This window comes from Arachis hypogaea, chromosome 1, assembly GCF_003086295.3.
Source record: "Arachis hypogaea cultivar Tifrunner chromosome 1, arahy.Tifrunner.gnm2.J5K5, whole genome shotgun sequence".
Taxonomy (NCBI): Eukaryota; Viridiplantae; Streptophyta; class Magnoliopsida; order Fabales; family Fabaceae; genus Arachis; species Arachis hypogaea.
In genome coordinates, this window is record NC_092036.1 from 59,397,965 (window position 1) to 59,404,559 (window position 6,595).

At 31.1% G+C, this 6,595-nt stretch overlaps 1 non-coding gene across 1 annotated transcript; it reads left to right on the forward strand.

The window, feature by feature from the left end:
- The first annotated feature begins 4,943 nt into the window (after window positions 1-4,943).
- LOC112711822 (small nucleolar RNA R71) lies at window positions 4,944-5,050 on the forward strand. Its single transcript, XR_003157607.1, has one exon. It is a non-coding gene; the product is annotated as a small nucleolar RNA R71 (small nucleolar RNA).
- Window positions 5,051-6,595: the final 1,545 nt, after the last annotated feature.

Below are 6,595 nucleotides of genomic sequence, written 5' to 3' on the forward strand. Positions count from 1 at the left end.
TCCTAAATTGTATTGCAAAAAAAATTAGTTAATTTTATATTTTTTATTTATCACATAATTAACATATAAAAGATAAAAAAAAAGCCTACACCTATCAGTAGAATGAAAATTTCTCACACATATTTTGTTAACTTCTTTTTTTTTATTTGTATTCTATTTTACATTGGATAATATTATTTTATTAATTATTAGTTCGACATATAACACAACAAATGTAGCAATATAAAAACTTTGTTAATTAATTTTTTAGAATTTTGTTAATTGATTTTGTTAATCTCTTTTTATTTTTAATCTATTTTACATTAGATAATATTAACTTTTATTAATTATTAGATTTACATATAATAACATTTAAATGTGACAAAATAAAAATTATGTTATACATTTTTTATTATTTCAACCTTTATAATTATTTTCTTCTCTTTATTTGTCTAACTCATGAGCCATGTAATGTAAGTTTTAATTTATTATTTTATATATATACTAGCGGCTCAACAGGCACTATCGTGCCTGTTCAGCCGCTTTTCTATTATTTTTAAGAAATTAATTTTATTTTTTTTTGATAATATATTATTTTTTCTTTAAATTTATTAGATAAGTATTTTTTTATTTTAATATTGATGTGATCTTATTTATATTAAATTATAAAAGCTCGCAATAGAGAGGTATATATATTATCAGAAAAAATATAATTTAAAAAATGATAATAACATTATCTTAATTTAAAAAGAGTATACATAAACCAAAATATATAAATAATTATTCTTATAAAAATTGTAGACATATATAAATAATTATTCTTATAAATAAAGTTTGTTAAACCCATTTTTATTGTAAATAATAAAGTTTACAAAAAACCGAGGTTATTGTAAATAATTATTTTTATAAATAAAGTTATTTTCAATCATTTATCTGCCTTACACTCTCGTCTTACAAAAAAACTTTGCTTCTTATTGATCCTCACTTAATATACTCAAATTTAATGGCTTTGATGGTAGTGAATTTTTGTAATTAGTTAAAAAATTTTAACTTTTTCTTTCTCTCTCTCCGATCTTGAACAAACTCAATTTTATTATTAAATAGTTTTTTAAGTTCAGACTTCAGAATATTTTTAACTTTTTGTATAAAGGTTAGACTTAATAAATTACCAAAATTCAAACATATTCTCTTAAACTACTTCTTAATCGTATAATTAGAATCGTTTAAACGGAAGATCATTAGACCCTTAAAGTTTTTAAAGTAAAAGAAAAATACAATAAAATAAATTAATTAAAAAATCTATTAAAATAAAATGGTTTACAAAATAGAATATATATATATATATATAAAATAATAAATTAAAACTTACATGATAATATTAATTTTGAAGAAAATAATCATAAAGGTTGAAACAATTAAAAATGTTGAAGAAAGTGTTTAATAAATTAGAGGTATATATTTTGGTTTATGTATACTCTTTTTAAATTAAGATAATGTTATTATCATTTTTTAAATTATATTTTTTCTGATAATATATATACCTCTCTATTGCGAGCTTTTATAATTTAATATTTAAAGATTTTTTATAGAAATTTTAATTTTAATAAAATATGATATAAATAAGATCACATCAATAATAAATAAGAATTATTATTATTATTATTATTGAATAATAAATAAGAATTAGAATTATATCAATATTTTTAAAATTAATATAATTAAAATGACTAAAAATATTTAAAATTAATGTTCGTTATTAATATAAAAAAATTTGGTCATTTTATTATTAAATTCAAATATTTTTACCTATCGGTGCAATTATCATATCATTATTATATATTATTATTATTATTATTATTATTATTATTATTATTATTAAAATGACTAAAAGTAGTTTTAATTGGTAATTGATAAGTAGTTTAATAATGCATTAAATATTGATTTGATATAATTATAATGAAGATATGTTTTTAAATTAATATAATTATGTATTATTCATTAAATATTAATTATAACATAATTATAATAAATATATTTTTTATAAAATAATTTAGAATAGAGAATAGAAAAATTCATTTTAGAGGAAAAACAGAATTATGAGGGATCAACACGTCACCTTCATTAGTTGAAAGAAAACCAGTTTATATATATATATATATATATATATATATATATATATATATATATATAGGGTTACGGTTGGGGACAAAATCATGGGGATTTGTAAAAGGGACGGGGATTTTGTCATTGAATGGGGGGGGGGGGGGGGGACCATGTGAATGGCATTCTGATGAGGAATAGAGGATTTGGTCAAGATATGTGGTTTCGCCAGATTAACCAAATTCACGCCGAACTTGAATATTGGGGCGTTCAGCGTCGCAAGCTTCGTAATGGGTGTCTCCTCTCCACGCCAAATTTGGTGTAGACCAAGTTCGGCGCCAGCCCTTCTCTTTTTTTTTTTTTTTAAATTATCTGTACTGAACGCTAGGATAGTCGAGTTCGGCGTTTTCCTTGTAGAGAATAATGCTCCTTGTGTACCAGCTTTCACACCAAACTTAAAAAGTTTAAGTTTGGCGTCAACACTTTCCAAAATTACACCTTTTTTTCATGATTCTCCACACTGAATTTGAAAATTTTCAAGTTCAGAAAATTCCACTTTTGCATGCACACACGGCGCCAAACTTGGAAATTCCAAGTTCGGCATCAACTTATCGAGTCAACCTTTTTAGGGGGCAAAAATTTTTTTTAAGTATCCGGTTTCTATTTTAAAATTTTTGCATGATCAAGACACACGTAAAACAAAGAAAAAACAGTAAAAACTCAATAAAAATCAAATAAATAATAAAATAACGCAACAGAAAATAAACTAAGGATACGAAAACATCGGGTTGCCTCCCGTCAAGCACTTCTTTACCGTCACTAGCTTGACAATCAACTCCTCTAAGGAGGAGGATCATAGGGGCTCAGCTCTTCACCCCTCACTGTGAATCTTCTCCCTGTGTTCCCATACCATAGCTCAATATGCTCCAGATAGAGGATTCTATTTACTGTATAAGTACACACTGGATTGCTAGTCAACACCGCCTTCATTCATGGGGAGAAACTTTTTAGTGGGGATCTTTTTGTTTCTCCATCCTCTGGGTACTTTCTTTTTAGGACCCTCTCTCTTGGTGGATGATGCATTCCCAACACCACATAGGTTTGATGTCAGGGAGAAGTCTGTTGATTGTCACCAAGGGATGTTTGAGCTGCAGATTCAGTGGTGCATCATCAGGGGGCTTTTGAAGGTTTGGATCAATAAGCTCAGTCAGCATGCACCTCTCTCCTTCACCTGGTAAATGTACATCTTCGAATACATGAAAGACTAGTTGCTCATCATGTACTCTAAGCACTAATTCACCCACTTCTACATCAATTAGAGCTCTCCCAGTTGCTAGAAAATGTCTTCCCAGGATTATAGAGGCATTCTCATCCTCCCCCGTGTCAAGAATAAAAAAATATGATGGGAGGAAGAACTTACCCACTTTGACTAAGATATTCTCCACTAATTCGTATGCAGGCTTTATAGATTTGTCTGCCATCTGTAATGCTATCCTTGTGGATTATACCTCTTGGATTTGTAACTTCTTCATCACAGACAAGGGTATTAAATTGATACTTGCTCCCAAATCACATAACGCTTTCTCAAAGGTGGTGCTCCCAATGGTACAAGGAATTTGAAAGCTTCCTGGATCTGGCATCTTCCTTGGCAAGTTATTCTAAATTATGGCACTACATTCCTTAGTCAAGACCATTGTCTCATCTCCCTTTAAAGGCTTCTTCTTTGACAACAACTCCTTCATGAATTTAACATAGAGAGGCATTTGCTCCAAAACATCAGCAAAAGGAATATTAATTTGTAACATTCTGAAAACTTCCAAGAACTTTGAAAACTGCTTGTCCTTGGTCTCCTTTTGAAGTCTCTGAGGATATGGCATTTTAGACTTGTACTTAGGTGCCTTAGGTAATGTAGGATGAGTGTCAAGAGAGACTGGGAATGGATTATCTGCACGCCTAGGAGGGGCGTGTTCCACCTCCTCTTTCTTCTCTCTGGAGCTTATTTTTCAACTGGCTCCTCATTAACTTGTTCTTCCGTACTTGCCACTTGTCCACTTATCAAGGTGATAGCCTTGCATTCCTCTCTTGAATTTGGAATTGTGTTATCAGGAAGGCTATTAGTGGTCCTCTGATCAATTTCATTAACTTTTGTGGCTAATTGACTCATCTGAACCCCCAAGCTCTTGATTGACGCTTTGGTTTCTTGTATAAAGCTTGCCAATATTGCTTCCAAATCAGTGTTCTTCTGGGACTGAGAAGTTGCTTGCTGAGATGACTGAAACTAGTGGTCATTAAAATTATTCTATTGAAAATCGCATTGAGAATTATTGTTGAAATTTTGAGATCTTTGAGGTTGGTCTCTCCACCTAAAATTTGGATGATTTCTCCACCCCGGATTGTAGGTCTTAGAGTATGGGTCATTATTGGGGGTTTCTAGGATCACTTCCCATGTAATTGACCTGATCAGAAGGAGATTGAGCATAATCATAATTCTCATTTTGCATAAAATTACTTGGCATGTCATAAGGGACCTCTTGAGATGCATTCTGAATGTTGACAACTGAAATTTGTATTCCACTCAACTGTTGAGTAATTAGACTTATTTGCTGAGATAAAAGTTTGTTCTGAGCAAGAAGAGCATCCACAACTTCCACTTCCAAAACACATCTCTTCTAAGAATCTCAGAGTTCACATGATTCCTGTTGGAGGAATATAAGTATTGGTTGTTAGCAACCAACTCAGTAAGCTCATTAGTCTCCTCTGGTGTCTTCTTCATGTGCAAAGAACCACCTGCAGAATTATCTAAGTGCATCTTGGACATTTCACATAAGCCCTCATAAAAGATATCCAGCTGGGTCCATCTAGAGAATATGTCCAGAGGACATTGCCTAGTCAGTAGCTTAAATCTCTCCCAAGCATCATAAAGGGTCTCACCATCTTTCTGTCTGAAAGTATAAACCTCCACCCTTAGCTTAGTCAGCTTTTGAGGTAGAAAAAATTTAGTCAGAAATCCAGTGACAACCTTATCCCAACTATCCAGACTCTTCTTGGGTTGAGAATCTAACCATAGCTTTGCTCTATCCTTCACAGCAAATGGGAAGAGCATGAGTTTGTATACCTCAAGATTCACTCCATTGGTCTTCACAGTATCACAAATCTGCAGAAAATCAAAAATAAATTGATTCCGGTCTTCCTGAAAAAGTCCATGATAATGGCATTTTTGTTGCACAAGAGTAACTAGTTGTGGCTTCAGTTCAAAGTTATTTGCAGCTATAGGAGGCACCACAATACTTTTGCCATAAAGGTGTGCATTAGGAGTAGTGTAGGAGCCAAGCACTCTTCTAGGTTACTCATTCTCATTCAGATTTGCCATATTGGCATTCGCAGCATGATTATGATCCATGGTGGACTCTGCAGCCTTGTAAAGTCTTGCTTGTTGCAAACGCCGTCTCAAAGTCCTTTTGGATTCAGGATCAAAGTCTAACAGAGGTTCATTGTCCCTGTTCCTGCTCATAAACAGACAAAAGATAAGAAAAGATGGGATTCTCTATGTCAGAGTGTAGAGAATTCCCATTTAGGTAACCTGTGTAAAGAAATAAAATAAAATACTTACTACTTAATGCAAGAAAAATTCAAAAATAATGATCAAAAGAAAGCTAGAAAAATTCAAAATTTTCAAGGGAATTAAATAGAAAAATTAAAATAAAATTAACTAGGTAACACCAAACTTAATTTCAGAAATTGAGGGAAAATAAAATGCTTAATTTTCAAAAATTACTAATTAAAATTAAACAAAATTAAAACTAAAATGCCTAATCTAAGCAATCAAACAAATAATAGTTGTTAATCACTGTCAATCCCTGGCATCGGCGCCAAAAAGTTAGTGCGGAATTTATAACTACAAACTAACCAGCAAGTGCACCGGGTCGTACCAAGTAGTACCTCAAGTGAATGAGGGTCGATCCCATGGGGATTGATGGACTAAGCAACAATGATTGAATGATTTACTTAGTTAGACAAGTAGAAAATAGTGTTTGGGTCTCAATTGCATTAACACAGTAAATTCAGAAAATTAAAAAGCAAGCAGTAAAAGAGTTGTGAACAATATATGGAGAAACAGTTAAGACTTCAGATTTATCTATTTTCCAGATTGACTTTTCTTACTAACTATTTTAATCATGCAAGATTTAATTCATGGCAAACTATATATGACTAAACCCTAATTTCTTAGACCTTTTTAGTCTTCTTTAACCTTCATTAACCGCCAATTCCTTGGTCACTTAATTCTAATTAGAGGGTGAAGTTCAATTCTAGTTTATATGTCACAAAACCCTAATTACCCAAATATAAGGGAATTATATGTCACGTATCCCGTTAAGTCTAGATAATTAGAAGTTTAGGAGAAATTATTTTCAAACTGTTGTTCAAGTAAAGAACTTTTCCAAGTTATACAAGAACTCAATTAGAACAAGGGTCATACTTTCGTTCCACCCAAATTCATAAAATAAAGAATGAAAAC